Below are 19493 nucleotides of genomic sequence, written 5' to 3' on the forward strand. Positions count from 1 at the left end.
TGACCAATGCCTTCTTTTTTAAGGTTTTCTACTGATCTTCCACTCAGAAAATTTTATATATGACAAATAAATATGCTTTATAGTAAAGTAAACCCACGTAAATTCCAAACATGGAACTGATTTAATTTTTAAAGCTAACATACACTAAGATAATTGTCAAATAATAAATAAATACTTGCAAAAATATGCTTGCAGGTGGTTTCTCTCAAAGTATTTTAAGACAAATTATGAACTGAAAACAGAAATGCCCACCACCACATAGAAAGAACCTTGTACAATTGTTACTGTTTCTGTTCTTGCTGTTCTGCTTTATGTAAGTCAGGAGACCAAGTAGATTTGACAACTTCTTCAAAAGTTAAAAAATCCTTTCATTTTTATTTATAGACACACATAAAGAATATTTCCTACTAATTTTAAATTTATTAAAATCATTGCTATTTTACAGAAAAGGTAAAACTTTGGGGAATGTTTTATACAAGAATTAAAAGGACTAAGGTCATTGGCCTAAGTATTCATATTTGTAGAGTGTGGATTTATATTTAGCAGAATACAAAATCAAATTCTCCTCAGAATAAGTAAAAAAAATTCCTAGCACATAAAAAACTTCGTGATTCACATTAAATCCCAGAATATTGGTATTGTTTGCTTCACGTATTTGGGACTTGCACATTATGGAATATTTTTTTCTGATTTCCATTAATAAAGCTTTGAGGATAAAAAAATGAAAGCATATAACAGTACTGATGAGTAGATCGTTCATAAATATAATGTGAAACAAAAAGAATATTTTCAGTAGAAATGTTTGGGACCAAAGACTTACTTTCAAATTATGAAAATTTGTATAATAAATCATAAAAAGTTTTAGTACTGATTTCCAAAAAGAGTAATATTTAAAATTGTGTTAGTTAAATAGTGTTCAGTATTGAGATGTAATATATTAAATATTATGGGGTCTGGGATTTACATTTAATAAAGAGGCATTTAAGAAGCTTGCTTAATAAACATGGGTGTGCAGGTGCCTGTGGAGTAACCTGTGTCACAGTCTTTTGGGTATATCCCCAAGAGTGGTATTGCTGGATCAAATGGTAAATCAATGTCTAGCTTTTTTTCCAGAGTGGTTGTACTAGTTTACATTCCCACCAACAGTGTAAGAAGGTTACTTTTTCCCCGCATCCTCGCCAACACCTGTTGTTGGTGGTGTTCATTCGCTGGTAAATGGATGGAATTGGAGAACATCATTCTGAGTGAGGTTAGCCTGGCCCAAAAGACCAAAAATCGTATGTTCTCCCTCATATGTGGACATTAGATCAAGGGCAAACACAACAATGGGATTGGACTTTGAGCACATGATAAAAGCTTTAGCACACAAAGGAGGGGTGAGGATAGGTAAGACACCTAAAAAATTAGTTAGCATTTGTTGCCCTTAACACAGAGAAACTAAAGCAGATACCTTAAAAGAAACTGAGGCCAATAGGAAAAGGGGACCAGGAACTAGAGAAAAGGTGAGATCAAAAAGAATTAACCTAGAAGGTAACACACACACACACGGGAAATTAATGTGAGTCAACTCCGTATATAGCTATCCTTATCTCAACCAGCAAAAACCCTTGTTCCTTTATATTATGGCTTATACTCTCTCTACAACAAAATTAGAAATAAGGGCAAAATAGTTTCTGCTGGGTATTGAGGAGGTAGGGGGGAGAGGGAGGGAGCAGAGTGGGAGTTAAGGGAGATAGTGGGGGCAGGGGGGAGAAATGACCCAAGCCTTGTATGCACATATGAATAATAAAATAAAATAAAATAAAAAGAAGTTTGCTTAAAGGAAATATTCCAAAATTCATGAAAGTACTGGAGTTAAGTATAATATTTTTTTTCATACTATATAAAATATGTGGACCATTCAGCAAAAGATATGACTAAAGTATTTTTATTTATTACAGTTTTATTAATATGAATATATTTATTAGAAATAATAAGAACTTTTCAAGATACTCCTACGAAATTGAAATTGTTTGGCCATTGAAAGTTAACTATTGAAAATTGAGGTTGCTATGTTGAATGCAATTATTCTCATGAGGCAATTAGTTTCAAATTATTATGATAAAACAAAGTAAAATTTGATAAGTAAATAGTATATTATATATGTAAATGAGCTCTGAAAGTCAATTAGTTCTAACCCTCCAAAATATAGTTCCATCTTTGACTAATGTTACTTGTTTATAAATATCTTCAACCAAAGTATGTATTTGCTGAACCCTTCATTGGAACGGTAAATCCAAAGAACTTAAATCAAGTATGTGACTTTTGCCTTCTAGTCAACCAGCAACAACAATGTATATCTTAGATCTTGTACAATGGACGCATGTTAGCAAAGAAGTACACCTATTTACTTTTCCTTTAAAAGATTCTGCAGTGATTTAGATTCTGCATCTCAATGCCTCTGTTTCTGATACTATGTCTCATGGGTATCACTTAAAGTGACAAAACTAAAAATTACAGCTCTCCTTCTGTCTATCCTTATAATGGCTAAAGAATTACACATCTGTTCTATAGTTTTGCTTGATTAATAAAGGTGTGCAAAATAGAAATTATCTTCTCCCAGCAATTGGGAAAGAAAAACAAGGGGCTTAGGATTACTAAACAAATTATGGATGAAACAGAATATTTTCCGTCAGCTCGGGATCAAGATGAATTAGACCATTGTTACCATATGGATAGCCTCTAATTTTGATGGTACATCATTTTGTTACAGTTGAAAGATTCCTTTTCTCCTCAATTTTGGATTGAACAGAAATACTGTTTTCCTAAAACCACATTGACAGAAATGGGTTCTAGACCTGTGTTTGCCAGCAATCTGCAATGAAGTGATTATGTCTTCATGACATGTAGCATTAAATTATAATTATTTGTCACACAAAATCACTCATTTTATTCCCTTCTCTAGCTTCTGCTGAAATGATTCATGTTTACTCAAATAGTATTGAGTGTGTTGCAAGGAAAAAACAATGCAAACACAATTGAGGGATATTTTTTAGTTTATATTAATTCAAATAGCACTGATTGAGTATTTTGAAGGTCAGATACTGCATCAATGAACAAAGAACAAACTGGAGAAAAGTAAAACTTTGGAATTATTATTTTGATTATGTTATTTTGCATAATAAAAAGTTCATGGATGTCTGAGAATCTAACCAATGCCATATGTTTGAGCAATAGACTAATTTCAATTATTTTACCTCTGTATAAAACACAGCAAAGTACATCCTAAGACAGACAACTTTTATGCTCATTTCCCAAGGATACATTCCTAAAAGTTAAATTAGTGTCAAGAATTATGCTAATTTCTAAGATGTTGCCATTTGTATAGACTGCTGGTAAGATTGCAATTTGATTCAATTTTCATTGTGGAAATGTTTTGACAATATGTACACAATTTCTACCACCTTTTGCAATAATATCTTTCTGTGTGTATGTCATATTTTGCAATTTAAACTAAGTTCTGAGATTCAGGTCATTCTACATTTGAAAAACTCATTTTTTATAGTTTTTGCCAAAACAAGGAAAGTTCATAAATAAGTGGTCAATGAAATAAACTCTTGATATTCCTTGACTATTCAGTGTAAGTTTCATTACAATTATACCAAGTTCACCAACAGTGTGAAGTTAGGCACAACTCTGTCAATATTGGGATTAAATTGGGGGGGTATGTCTTTTATTTCCAAACAAATTGACATCTGAAGCACCTGCTGTTAATAGAATGACAGCCAAATACAGAAGACAGACACAACACAGGATATGACATCACAGATGATCAATGACTCTGTTCTATTTGTTACAGAGTAAAAAACTTCCTACTATCCAATCAATAAAGTGGGGAAAGCAATGGATATTTATAGAACTTTCCCACAGAAATTGTCTGTCCAAGTTACTAAAACACAGAATAAAATCTCAATACAGTGGATTATCACAAGTACACATAGTACACATTTTAAAGCTTTCAAAGAGGCAGGTTATCAAACACAAAACCATGCAACACCCTTCTTTAAAATATATTTCAGTTACAATTGAAAAGGAGATGGAAATTATGAGAGAAATCTGACTTTTTTCTCAAAATATACAATATATATTTCTACCTGTTGCCAACCAGTACATTGCTGTCTGTACTTCAAAACTTTTGAGAGAAATCATTGGAAAAAAATTACCTGAAAAAGTTATTTTGTTATTTTATTTGAAGAAAATGACATGAAATTCCAATAGGTTGCCAACACATGATGTTCTAGCTCCAAGTTCAAAATCTACATTTATAAAACTCTGGCCATTAGTAATCCTTAGTCTCTTAGCAATGGAAATCTAAGTTCATCTGTAAAATATATCTGTTACTTATCTAATATCATTTTGAACTAGTTGACATATCTGTGCAACTGGAATCAGACTTGATGACTATTCACATTATGATAGAGTGTGTAAAAAGTAATATTTTCAGGAGTACAAATACATCAATATCTAAAATCTAATTTTAAAGCTAGCACAGCAAATTGATTAGGTGTAAGAATAGCTCACTACAACATATTTACACCTAGAATGTATTCTGGGTTCTTATGCACAGGACACGTGTGTGTTTGTGTGTTTATTCATATTCAGGTATACTATAGGCCCAGCATTTGAAAAACCAAACAATGTAAATAGTCATAGTAAAAATGAAAAAGGAAGCTGAAGTTTTGATTTTATAAAATCACTTGCTATCAGGATAAAAGCAACACTCCTTTACTGTATTTATTGAAAAATCTCATTCAATGTACTAAGACAAAGAAAGCAAATAAGAGATTACAGATTGAGAAAGAAGAAATAAAACTCTCTTTATTTGTAAATGACTAATTGTCTATGCAGAAGACCAGGCAAATTTGTCTATAACAAAATGCCTGGACCTAATAAAGGATTATGAGAATGTTTTAAGCTTCATTAATATGCAAAAAAAGACTTGAATTTTTTTGAAATTTAAAAACAGGATATTATTTACATTAGCACCCCAAAATGAAATACTTAAGAATAAATTTGCCAAAACGTGTGCTATATATGCACAAGTAAAAACTATAAAATCTGATCAAATAAGTTTGGTATGGTGGCACAGTCCTGTAATCCTGAGTACTCAGGAGTTGAAGATCAGGAGGATCTCCTTTCAAGGCCAGCCCTGGCAAAAATTAGCAGCAGCATCATCTCAACAAACAAGCTGGGTGTGATGTTTTCACTTCTGTAATCCCAACTTCACAGGAGGATCACAGGTTGGGGCTGGCCTGGCAAAAAGTACAAGGCATCACCTGGAAAATACCTCAAGCAAAAGTAGCCGAGGGCAAGGCTAAAGTGGTGATTACTTGTTCAGCCAGCGCAAGGATCTGAGTTCAAACACCCAGTGCCACACAAATGCACACACAAAAATCTAATGAAATGAATAAATAGAGACCTAAATTAAAACTGTGATATTCCATATTCATTACTGTCAGCCTGTCAGTTTTTTCCAGCTTGATTTTTAGCATCAATACAATATTAAAGAAAGCCCAGCATGTTATTTGTGCATAACGACAAATCCATGTAAAGTTTATATACAATAAACTTACAGATAAAGTTTATATACTATGGGTAAAAGGACCCAGATTAAGCCAAGACAATATTAGAGGAGAAGAACAAAATTAAAGGGCCAATGGTCTCTGATTTTCAAGACTTACTAGAGAGCTAAAATAATCAAGATAGTGTGGTATTGGTGACCATCATAACAGAATACAGAGTACAGAAAAAGAACCTCCGGAATATAAGCAACTGAATTTGACAAAGGAACAAGATCAGAGACCTAAATGTATAATGTAAAACCAAAAAACTCAGAGAAGATTTTAACGGGGAAAATCTAAGAGATATTCGATTTGCTGATGAGTTTCCAAATGCAACACAGACATGATTCATGGAAGAAATAAGTGATAAAGTGGACTTCAGTAAAATTAAAAACTTTTGATCTGCAAAATGCACTGACCATAAGAAGCTAAGGGATAAACTAAGAGAAAACATTTGAAAAATGTATACTCAATAAAGGATATGGAGGGGGTGAATTCAGGTATGATATAATTGATATATTATAAGAACTTTTGTAAATGCCACAATGTACTCCCCCAGCACAAAAAGAAAAAAATAGGACCATTGTGTAAAATATATAAGTAACTCCTAAAACTCAGCGATAAGAAAGTTAAAACATGACTAAAAGTAAGCACAAGATCCGAAAAGGGATAGTGGAGTGACTCAAGTGGTAGAGAGTCTGCCTAGCAATTGTAAGGACCTGAGTTCAATCCAATATCACCAAAAATAAACAACAAAAAAACCCCAAAACACCTGAAAAAAATCCCTTACCTAATAAGGTGTAGAGAGGGAAAATAAATATAAGAGAAAAGTGCTGACAAGGATGTGGAAGAATAGGAACTCTCATTACTGTGGGTGGGAAGAAAAAAGAGAAATTCACTTTCGGAAACAGTTCGACAGTTTCTTATGTAAGTTAGTATATATGAGGCTGGGGTTGTAGCTCAGTGGTAGAACACTTACCTAGCATGTGCAAAGACCTCAGTTCCATCCCCAGAACTGCAAAACAAAACAAAGTGAGAAAATATGTACCATACCATCCATCATTTCGACTCCATGGTGTTTACTGAAATAGGTTAAAAACACATCCACACAAACACCTGAATATAAATGTTTATGGAAGTTTTATTCAGAACTGCCAAAACTTAGAAGCAATTGAAATGGTGACAAGTAAAAGAATGTAAAAGTAAACTTTTATACAACTGGAGAATGGAATATCACTTCACACTAAAACAAAATGAGCTACCAAAGACATGAAGAACTCTTATACATGTATACTAAGTGAAATAACCAATTCAGATACATATTACACTACGCTAACTTGATGATAGTCTAGAAATGGCAAAACAATGGAAAGATTAAAAGGAATAATGTATGCCAGGTGTGGGGGGAAGAAATAATGAATTAACAGAGCATAGAATTTTTTTATGACAGTGAAATGATTCTGTATGGTGTTATAATGAAGTATACATGTCATTGTACAGCTGGTGAAGGCACAGAACATATAATTACAGTGGATCCCAATACAAGCTAAGTCATTTTAGTCTCATCAATGGTAACAAATTTGCTATGATGGTTTGAGATGTTGCCAGTAGGGAAGGCTAGGCATACATTGTAGGGTCAGGAGTTCTTTGAGAAGTCTATACTTTCATTTGAATTTTGCTGTGAGCCTAAAGTAAAATCTATTTGAAAAGGAGGGAAAGTAAGTAAAACAAAAATCAAAACAAAATCATTTTCTGAAAGTAAATAGCCATGTATAAGTAGAGTAGAATTAGAATGTTTACTAATCTAATTCTTTAAAATTTTAGCTCAGATATTGCATTTAATTATTGCTTTATTGAAGTTGGTTATAGTACAATGACTGTCCATGTACAAGAGGCTTTGAAACTTTCTAGAGTCACAGCAACCCTTACTCTCAGTATTACCCCACTTCACCCCAGGTCAAATGAAATATCAAATCTTATCATTCGCAGGAAATGGATGGAACTGGAGATTTAGCCTGGCCCAAAAGACCAAAAGTCATATGTTCTCCCTCATATGCAGACATTAGATCAAGGGCAAACACAACAAGGGGATTGGACTTTGATCACATGATAAAGTGAGAGCACACAAGGGAGGTATGAGTATAGGTAAGACACCCAAAAACCTGCCCTCAACACAGAGAAACTAAAGCAGATACTTTAAAGCAACAAAGGCCAATAGGAGAAGGTGACCAGGAACTAGAGACAATGTTAGTTCGAGAAGAATTAACTTAGAAGGTAACACACATGCACAGGAAAGCAATGAGAGTCAACTCCCTGTATAGCTATCCTTATCTCAACCAGCAAAAACCCTTGGTCCTTCCTATTATTGCTTATATTCTCTCTTCAACAAAATTAGTGATAAGGGCAAAATAGTTTCTGCCTGGTAGGGAGGGGTTGGGGGAGTAAGGAAGGGAGCGGGGTGGGGGACAGGGTGAAGGGGATAACGGAGGGGGCAGGGGGGAAGGGGGGAGAAATGACCCAAACATTGTATGCACATATGAATATAATAAAAAAGAAAAAAAAAGAAATATCAAATGGGGTAAAGTAACTAGAAAAACTAGTCATGTCCAAATGACTGCATGCATATTCCTCTCTATATACTTTTTGAAGTTCTGGGGTTTGAACTCAGGGCCTACACCTTGAGTCACTCCACCAGCCTACTTTTGTAATGGGTTTTTTCGAGATATGGTCTTCTGAACTATTTGCTTGGGCTGGCTTTGAACTGTGGTCCTTCTGATCTCTGCCTCCTGAGTAACTAGGATTTACAGGTATGAGCTACCAACACTTGGCACATATTGATATTATAAAATATAAGTGTAATTTGAAAAATTTCCCATATTTTGAAAGAAAAAAATCTGTAGTTCAATCTTAAAGATCAACTTTACTAACTGATGATATTTATATGCCTGATAGTTGACATACAAGTTCTCAAATCTTGAAACCAGATTAGATGCCACCAGCTTTGTTTGCTATTCTGTACAGATTCTTGAGATTTTGCTTTTGTTGGTGCAACTTGATTTAATGTCGAAACAGAGAAGAAGCAAGCTATCTCTGCCTACAATATCTGAAAGATCTCAAGTTGTGCTGTATTTATTTCCTTTGACGTTTCAAAATACCATGTGCTACTTGAGGTGCCTCCATAAAGCATTTTGAAAGTGATAATCATACACCCTTTGCACAATTCCCTAATTCCAACATTTGCAACATGTACAAATGAAGTCTATCAAGCAGATAGTTGGAGATGTCTTATTTTAAAACATTAGTATATTACTATCTACTGAACTCAAGTTGAATCTTTTAATTTCTAACTTCACGAAGTGTTTTTTTCTTACTGCTTTCAGTAAGAGCAAAGCATGCTAGCTGATTTGCTAACTACTGAAGCATACAGATGCATATTTGTATTTACTTTTACTTTTGGGTTCTGCTCATTTCAGAGTATTAAATCAAATGAAGTTAATAAAGCAATAAACAAATAAGTGAAAAGGTATCTTGACACCTAAGAAATGAAACAAATAAAAAAGAATAAAAATCTGAAGCACTGTTTTCTAATATAAAATCACTGTAAGACAACATAAAATTTTGTCAGAAACCTGAAAAAAGGTCAAATAGTAGAGTCTGAAAATGTCCCACGAATTCTGTTTGAATTTCAAATTTGTTTTTCTATAAAAATTAAGCTCACTTGCGACAGAGCTGGCTTGCGAAATGATCCAGAAAAATCCCCCAGGAATGATCTTAAGGTGAAAGTAAACTACAAGGGAATGGTGTCTTCCCAGACAACAGGTGCGTTTATCATTAGTTAATGTTCTTGCTATTCATGTAAGGCTCAGGAAAAGATAAGCCCAATCACCTCTGCTATGTTTTGAGTCTGATTTTCATGACCACTTTTCCTGTGTGAGTTTATGAAATCTTTAAGAGAAGCTGTGAAGGTATGCAATAAATTTGCAAAATAAAGCTGTCTCAAGCAGCCCATAGATCCCAGCGGATATAACTTCACAGAACTGAGTTACTGCTCAGGACGCCCAAGATAATCTTAATGCTTCTATGTATAGCCTGAGATTCTCTGATTTACAGATCTCGAGGGAGTAAAGTCTTCTTGCTAATGCAACGAGGAAGAGACAAAAGCTACAAACAAAATCTGTGATTTAGTTAATACAATGTTGTTTGACTTCCCAAATCTGTCAGTAATTTATATGACTAGATGTGAATCTATTATTACAATAATTCAAATACTACCAAATGTCAAGAAAAATGAAATCTAAGCAAAATACTTTTTAAAACACTTAAAAGAACAATAGAAAGTTCTGTTGACCTTTTTATTTATTCTTGAAAACCTGAAATACACAAACCTAACAAACTATTTAAACTAAAGTTGGTTTATAATTTTATTAGAAACCATGACTCTCTGTCTTGTTATGAAAAAAATGTAAAAATCATGATTTATTACTTATTAAAAATACACAACTTCTTCAATGACTAATAACTGTTTTTTCACTTAAATCTTTGTTATTGGATAATAATATACTACTAGAAATTGTTTTGACTACAAATCTAAAGACCTGTTAGTCTTTATGTTACTTCTTTTTATTTCTCTGTAGTCATCAGTAAAATTCAGTATTCAAGGACAAGTACAATTCATTTTTCCTCCATGGAGCGTTTGCTTTTCCTGACCTGGCATAGTAAAGATGAACTCTGCCACAAAGATGCCAGCTTCTCATCATCTGCCATTACTTACTGGCTCTTTTCAGAGCCTCTGGCCCTGAAATATGTGCACTTGGCTAGTTTGTCTATTTGTCATCTTATTGTCTGCAGAAACCTACATTTCTTATTTATTCATACTCTTTTCTTTCTAACATGGTGCCCTGGACTCTTGGCTACTCACATCCTCTAAGGACAGAGCGCACATTCGAATGACATGACTCCCAGTTCCTCTGTGTGCATTTCTCACCTCTTCTGCTCTGCATCTTGGGAAATTAAAGGTACTCTATACCATGGAAGAAGTCTCTGAGAAGTTTATCTTGGTCCGAGATAATAACAGAACTGACTATTCTTGATGAATTAGATAGCTACTGATTGAATTAATTTCATATTTCTAATTTCTCACTTGAAAATGTCTTGCTTGCTCCACATAGCCCAAGAAATAGAAGTCCTAGTTGTGATAGCTTTAATCAAATCATTGTGGTAGGACAACATTTTGTCCTATCACACTTTTTATTGTATCAGACACTATTCTATGCTTTTAACAGCGTCACAAAGTGTTCATTGCCAATATGTACTTTTGTGTACAGGTGATAACTAGATTTGCTATGCACTCATGAATGGGAATCACACTGGGAAAAACCTCTGAAGATTTAGTAAGAATTCCAAATTTCTGAGTTTTCTGTGATTAATGGATACTTCTTGGTTAATACCACCTATCTAAGTTCCAACTTCTCTGAATTCATGATATTCACCATGCACATATTGCCTCCCGTTCTCATTCTTAGTTGCCTAATTCAATACTCCCCCAAAACTGTTACTATCCAAAGTAATACCAAAGATAATGTGAATGTATTTGACTGCAGAATCTTTTCAGGAAATGGAGAAAGATTCTGTTTCAACTCACTAACAAGAATAATTCAAAGTAGAATATTAAATATTATTATTCCTTTTTGTGAGACTAGAGTTAGAACTCAGGGCTTTGTGCTTGCACAGCAAGAGCTCTACCACTTGAGCCACATCTCCAGTCCAATATTCTTACTCGTAAAAGACTTGAAGTGGACTCACTGTTAGAGTATCTTACTGGCAATCATTCTCCATGGGTGGGTTTCTGTTTCATCTGATGTTTTTTAAATAGCATTGAATACCTACTCTGTGTGAATGCTATGACAGAATTTCACATACACTGTTAAATACAGTAGGTGTAGTGTCTAATGGTAGTTACAGTGCAATGAAGAAAAATAAAAGAAAGCAAATAGACAATTAGATAACAATATTTTGGGTGATTATAAATGCAATGAAAAATTTGTAAATATAGTGAAATATAATTTCTTGAGCTGTTTTCTCTCATAATTATTAGTACCTTGATTTTACATTTCTCTTTCTAACTTTTTATCTAAACTCACGTTTCAAAAAATTTAAAGTAATTATTGGAATTTTCAAGATCTGCCTATATCCAGTTTTTATCTTCAAGGGTCAAAACACAAGGAAGTTAAAACTTGCCCCTAACAATAGATATAAAACCCACAAAGTTACATGTCAAACACAAGCAGGCAATGCTCTGAACCTCTAAATGTGCTTTGCATTATCTTCACAGCACAATTGGACCAATTGGAAAGTTCCACAGAGAACAGGTATTTGTTAATGCAACATTTATGGAAATGTTAAAATACAGCACTCCTTATAGCCATTACCCCTAGATAAAGTGTCAAGAGAGAGTATTAGTTTTAATTTTAAGTGAGAAAAATCTTTATTCCTATGGTTTTATACCATAAGTCTGATAATGAGAATTGCCCACTTTGCTTTTACTGTAATTCTTAGGAAGCCTAAAGAAGTTTTGGTAGCTTGCAAATGTATTGTTTAAAACTTGATTGTTTGACTTGACTGATATTTAGCACGTTCATTCTAAGATGCCATCTCTATAAGTGTGTTTAATTAATTTAACACACTATTTCAGGGAAACATAATTAAATCTACATGTTGAATAGTTGATTGTAATATTCATCTATACTTCAAACATTAGAAAAACAGTTTGTCTTAAAATAAAGGAAATTCTTAATTTCATATTTTTCTGAGTACATTACTACTTATTTGAGTGTTTCAAAACATGCCATATTTTGGTCCTTTGAAATTGTAATGAATAAAAGGGAAAAGAAGGGAAACAAAATATCCCAGATAAAATCTCAGAGGGAAAAATAACATTTTTCAATTCTAAATCTGTCACTATTAACCAACATAATAAAGAATATTTAAAAATATTTAACTTTTCAAAAGATAAAGTTGGTTTTGAGAGGATTCTCTCACTACTTATAAAAAGTGGTTGGAAAAGTTTTAATCTTCAAAGTACAAAGAAAACACAAAGTAAAATGTGCAATTATAATGCAGTTAGTTTATCATTCTAAAGTTGAAGATTTAAAAACATTTATGGAATTTTAATTATTATATACATTTATAATTTTCAAATGAATTGGATTTTAAAAATTAAAGTTTATTGCAATAAATTCTGGTAAGTGAATCTCTAAATAAAATGGTCTTTTAGTCTTAACCAAATTTTGATTGATTCTACCCCTTAACATTGCGGTCTGAGCTCATTTTATGAATAGTTTTAATAAATATAGAAAGTAATGACCCCTATTTGCAAGTTGGAAATTAAATAGTTCAATGGATTTTGAATACCACTTAAGAAAAATTTAATTAGGAACTGAGAATAAAGTATCATTTAACATGCTTGACAAGTAGTAAGACTGCATTTCCACATCACATTGTAGATAATAAAATGAAAATATATCTAAGTTAATACAAATATTAACTTTTATTTGTCATATAATTGCCTGAAGTCATTGGAATGATGCTCATTTTTACATTATTACCAAATGATTTCAAGTCCCTTTTCAAGACACTGTTTAAATCCCATACTCTCTATTACACACCATAAATTTAGTAAAATGGACATAAAATTATGTAAAAGTGCACACTAATCTGAATGATTGAATATAATGCAAAGATGGACCCTCTAGTGGACTAGAAATGATGAAGAAATAGTTTAGAGAAGTAAAAAGGACAAAAGTCTCCACAAACTGATTTCAAAGAATGCTACTGCAACACTGGGAATGCCATGCGAAACAGTTCATGACTGGATGTGGTTGGTGCTTAAAAAAATAAGCAGATAACATCAACACCCCAACCCACCATGACGTTTAGTTCAGGTCCACTGTTTCTAAGTGACTTAGCAGAAACCCCGATCAGGAGTTAGGAATAAATAGTATGACCCTCCCTCAGAAAGTAATGCTGATCATTAAACATGTTTTAATTACATGGAGCAACATGTACACTGGTTGTCAAATTGAGAGCTATTAGGAAAACATACATGCAGAAGGTTTGCCTAGTTCCACATTTACTGAAGACATAGGCAAGAGCCAGGTATGGTGTCTTGTCCTGAACTTTACCCCAAACAACCTGCACAAGTAAACACAGTAGAATAGTCAAAGAAATCCTGTCAGATATGACTGTATCATAAAAGCAGAAGAATCTATAAACTGCATATTGAGAGAGAGAGGTTTTAATACAGATAATACCTGAAGACTCTGAAGTCCATAATAGAAGTCTTGAGTAACTGACGTGATATATTATTCTCCATGATGAAAAAACTCAACATTATACAGATTACTCAAATTAATGTAACCTCAAAATTGTATCAAGATTTGTAAAAGAATATAATGTATCATAATTAAAATGAAAATAATAGTTTTAAAAAATATGAAGAAATTTTTAAAAGAAATAACACAATAAGTTGGACATATTCTATCAGATATTAAATTATTTTATAGCTACAGTACCCAAAATACCGTGACATTGCAACAAAGATCTAACAATGTAATATTTAAAAAATCAGAGACTGTATTGTTAAAAAACAATAAATAAACTAATTAATGTTGCATTTCAAATGAGTTCAGGTAGATGGAATGAAAATAAATGGTATTAAAATGATATACTACATATTTAAAATGAAATCCCATTGTCATTAAACACATATATAGGATATAAAATACTATTTTACGTATATATAGAAAGAGAGTGATAGAAAATATGGTATAAGCAGTTTATACTATTGGATTAGAGAAGGTCTTATTAAAAAAGATTGTAAAAAATAAACACCAAAATGAGAAATAATATTAAATTTAAAAAACAAGATGCGTAAGGACACACACAGAGACACATAAATTTACAAAGTAGACAGCAGGAAACATTGCGATTAAAAGTTACAAAAACTTCCTATAAATTATAAGAAACAGATAATCAATTAGAAAAAAATCAAAGGATCTCAAAATATCCAGATTTTTAATAGATATAAAATGTTTAAATGAAAAATAAGACTTGCACTCATCAGACTAATAAACAACACAATAGATAATAATAAAGGGTTGGGAGGAGATGCAGTCAGTACCAATATTTGGAGGGGATGGGGAATAGTAGCACCTATGTACACCATCTTATTTGGAAATTATTTAAGTGCATATCTCGAGAATATATTTGTCTATATACATTAAGAAACTTAAATAAGAAGGCTAATGAAGAATTATTTGCTGAAAAAAAGCCTTAGAAGTTAACTGGGGCAATAGTTAATTTTAATTTTGTTCATTTTTATATTATATTTAAGATTAGTATGTATATACAGTAGTATAAAACATAAGATTTATTAACATACGTAGATATGAAATGGTACCCATCAAATATTAAGGGAAAATGTAAAGCAAATTGCAATACAACATATTGTTGCTTCTATCATTCTTATAAAATGGGATGCAACGCATTTCTGACTGTATGCCTATTTACTTCTTATACCAAATTAATAGAGTTTAATGAGTTGATTAGGAGAAATAAGTGATGCTGGAAGCTGTGAGTAAAGAGATAAAGAGTAAGTATCTCCCCATATTTCCTCTACTATGTCCTCTCTCATCTTTCATCTATAGCTCATTCCTCATTCCAGCCCTTGCTTGGATTAGAGATCTATATATATAATTTGTGAATGATAGCTAGTTCTCTTTTAATGTTCCACAGGCAACTCTAACTCAGTAGTCCCCAAACCATACTCATCTATCCCTGCTGTCTTTTAATCTCAGACAGTGGCACCAACATTCATCCAATTGATCAAGAAGAAACCAGTCTATCATATTGTTCCCCCTCTATTTGATAACTTATCCTCTGCTGATTATATGCACTGGAAATCTAACTGCCTCCATTTCTTTCCATCTATCCTGCCACTCCTCTGATGAACATCATCATTTATTACATGGATAATTAAACTGGATTTCAAAATCAGCTACCTACCAAAATCTGGTCCTCCTATGATACTGACACCATATTAAATATAAAGTGAAATTTGTAGATACAAAATTTGATCATATTACATTTAAACATTTAATATCCAGAAAGGTTCTAAGTGCTTGGTGCATTTTAATTTCTTCAATCCTTATAATACTATCTCTTTTTTTCTTTCTATCTTTGCTTCATAGATGAAGAAATTGAAACCTGAAGAGGTCAACTTGCCCAGATCAAATGCCAGCACGTGACAAAGCCAGTTGTAAAGTTCCAGCACTCTATAGCTGTTAACTATTAATTATACTGACTATTTGCCTGACATATTGCCCTAAGCTATGATACAATTTTTTTAACATTTTCATTTTACATATTTAAAAACAGCATTAATAAATGTCAAAACTAGTTTGCTGGTGAATAATGACCACAGCTCAAGTTAGCACTTTCTATCTCTTTTGAACATCACTTCAAATTTGGGGATACCCACGAAAGAAAAACAATTAGTATTAAAGTGTTTACCTGGCTAGTTAAATATATCAGCACTAAATAATAGTATTGCTGTAATGGAACCCAGCTTCCTAAAATCCAATCCCTTCTTACTAGCATTTTAAATTATTTTACGAATATTTGTTAAGCACCTGCTATGAAGATATTATAGTTTTATGATAGCATACAAGGGGAAAAAATGTGGGGTACAATAGGCAGACAAGTTTCTGCTACTTACATAGCTTATGTTTTTAGCAGGGAAAAGGAACTTTGAATAATGATTCGATTGCTAATGATTTAATGATATTTACTTGAACTCTACAGAAGAGAATTACGACATGTTAAAAGAATGGTGTGACATGACCTGGTCTGAGAAGCTTCTTAGAGAAATATATATTAAATAGGCTCTCAAGTATGGGTAGAATAACTTTGACCATAGCTCCAGAATGATTCATTTAATTTAAATGCTGCTAACGTCTTCACTGGCTGAACATCCCCTGTGACTACTGATCAGAGTCAGTGTCTATATCATCTCAAAATAGAAGACTAAAATGTCAGTCAATTCAAGGCAATGAGTGTCTTATGTCTTCTGACATACTACAAACTGGAAACTTGCTGATGCTTCTTTTACCCTAGCCATGTGTATAAAGTTAACTTACATACAAAGTATATTAGACCTCAGCTTAAATGTCATTTCACTGATGACTGCTTTTCTGAGACCCGTAGACTTGCTTATATGATCTTAATACTCACTCCATTCTTTCCCCATTTCAGTCTTCATCATCCATTATTACTTCCCATTGACTGTCTGCCCCCCTTGCCAGGTTTACTCCATAGAACAGTTGCAGCATTTGCCTCTGACTTCTCCCTGCCCAATCCTATTAGAGTGTAGTGCATTGTAGGGGACATTGTGAGATGCATGGAAGGACTCACCAGGCCTGGAAACCAGCTTGGTTGTAAGAAGCGGACAATAAATAAATAAATAGACAGACAAATATTAAATAAATAAATAAAATAAGCAGCAAAAATTAAAGCTTTTTTACAATGTGATTCACCAATGTGGACATGAAATTTTGCAATTTTTAAAATTAAGGGATTGAAGGAGAGTGCAAAAGTCTCTCCAGTTCTTTCAACTATGAGTACCTTCCTTTTATTGTTTTGCATAAGGTTTATTGGATCTTATTTACAGAGATCTTCTAAAAATAAAAATGAAAGCTCTCATTTGTTTTCTGTTCTCTGCTACATTCACCACATTAAATAGATATCTTCTTATACTCATTGGAAAGTTTTCAGGACAGCATGAAATAACTTAGGTTTCCAAAAATATCTCTGCTGAATGTCATGCTCTTTACTATGTATAAGAACCCTCATAGAAGCAGAATACAGGAAAGAAGAAAGAGAGAAAGAGACAACTTATGCTCCATATTCTTATTTAGACTAACTTTAATATAATTTGAAATTTTAAGTGCAGCCTTGTTTCATTTCAAATCTAAATGAATTATACTTTATTCTAGAGTTGTGCTCCATACTTCCCCCTTAAAATGACCATAATTAAAACTTCTGATTTATGAATATATGTTTTGTTAATATAAAATTTTCCCATAAAAGAAATGAATGTGTTTTTTTTGTAGCATTTAACAGTCACAATGGTACTTAAAAAAATGTTCATTTCTTTTTGTTTATCCCAATATTCTAAATTAACATCATGCATGTCCCACATATTGATATATCCATACCTTATACGACAAAAAAAATGGCTAATTCAAATAAGAGATATAGAGGATGGACATTTCTTATGATAAAATTAAAATAAAGAATGTACTTATTAGTATCAATATCTAATTACATACTAATCCTTTAAGAAAAATAGGCCTTGGACAGTTTCTCAAGGGGAAGTAGAATGATTACATTTTCCAGCCCCAAACAATGATAGTGATAGACAGATGGGAAAATCTTGAGCCAGAGGTCATTTAATGTGACCTTTTTTCAAGATTGGCTGCAAATCCATCAAACTCTACAGTGGTGGAACTGCTAATGAGTTCCTAATTAGGAATTAGTCAGCCATATTAATAATATATAATAGTCCCCAAACCTGTCAACAGGAGGACAAAACATTCACCATCCTAGATGTTAGGCTTATTGATGTCTGCAAAAAGTAGGTGACCTTTGCTACAGCTAATACATTGTCCTTTTGGAAAGGTAGCTCCACTTCTTAAAATGATAGGTAATGAAGTTTATGAATATCCTGAAAGAAATAAGTTCCAAATATAATCAAGTATTTACTGCCAGTAAAGTATTTCCTTGATAATGTTTTCTGTCCAAATTTATCTGCTTGTATTTAGTCAGTATGTTTAGTACAATTTCAAAGATATTTAATATCATTGTTTAATATAAACATATATGCATGCATATATATATATGTATTGGTATGTAGTGATAATTATTTGTACTTAGAAAAGGACAAAAAGTCCCATTACTTTGTTTTTGTTGTAGCCATTTCATTATATTTCACATTAGCAGTATTTGAGGGGTAGAAATTTCCCTCTTGGCATTAATTTAAACTATGTGAACCCCTCAAAAGTTAAACAAACAGTAAATAGCCGTGGCAAAACATTAATGCTATACTAGGTATTCAAGAAAGTTAGAAAAGAGAGATTGTTTTTCCTTGGGTAACCATGTAAAATAAATTGAAAATTGTGACCCATATTCACCATTCTCACATTTCTTCAGTAGAATATTTTGCATATCATCTCTGAAAGGCAAAACATTATTAAAATATAAGCTATATCAACACATGTGGATAAAGTATTTTGTAGACACCAAATCATTTAATGTCCTTTTAATACTAGACCTTAGAAAGTGGAAAGATGCTCAATGAAATAATATCAAAGAAGTTAGGAGGGAAGTTGTTTTTGGATCAGCTAACTAGGAGAGGCTGAATATATATTTTGACTCTTCAGTTAGTAGCTCAAAACATAACTTGATCAATTTGAAGACACAAATAACAAGGGACTCATGACTTGGTATGATTAGCTGTTTGGAATTGTTGAAGTGAAAGATATTCAATGAAATTCCTGCAGTGATTATTGCATTCTTTGGTCAACTTTGACAAACATTGTTTTTAAAACAATTAGCTTTTAAAATTTAAGTTTTTGCAATGTATTTTAGCCATTCACCCATATTCTACCATGACATCCATTCTTTTGGATGAAATATATACACTTAAAATAACACATACACTTGATATCACTAATCCTGCCTTCTTGATGTTAAATTTTCATTATGACTACCCATTGTAGTTTTGATTTCAGGCTTTGCAAGAAAAGTTTGTGGTCAGAAGTACAATGTGAGGAAAAT

At 32.6% G+C, this 19493-nt stretch overlaps 1 long non-coding RNA gene across 1 annotated transcript in view; it reads right to left on the bottom strand.

Moving 5' to 3' along the window:
* Positions 1 to 19493, bottom strand: part of LOC141417180 (uncharacterized) — a 169007-nt gene that overhangs the window by 16420 nt on the left and 133094 nt on the right. Inside the window, exon 2 of the long non-coding RNA XR_012441767.1 lies at positions 6580 to 6615. This is a non-coding gene — a long non-coding RNA (uncharacterized lncRNA). The remainder of the gene's footprint in view (positions 1 to 6579; positions 6616 to 19493) is intronic.

Source organism: Castor canadensis, chromosome 15 (genome assembly GCF_047511655.1).
Source record: "Castor canadensis chromosome 15, mCasCan1.hap1v2, whole genome shotgun sequence".
Classification (NCBI taxonomy): domain Eukaryota; kingdom Metazoa; phylum Chordata; class Mammalia; order Rodentia; family Castoridae; genus Castor; species Castor canadensis.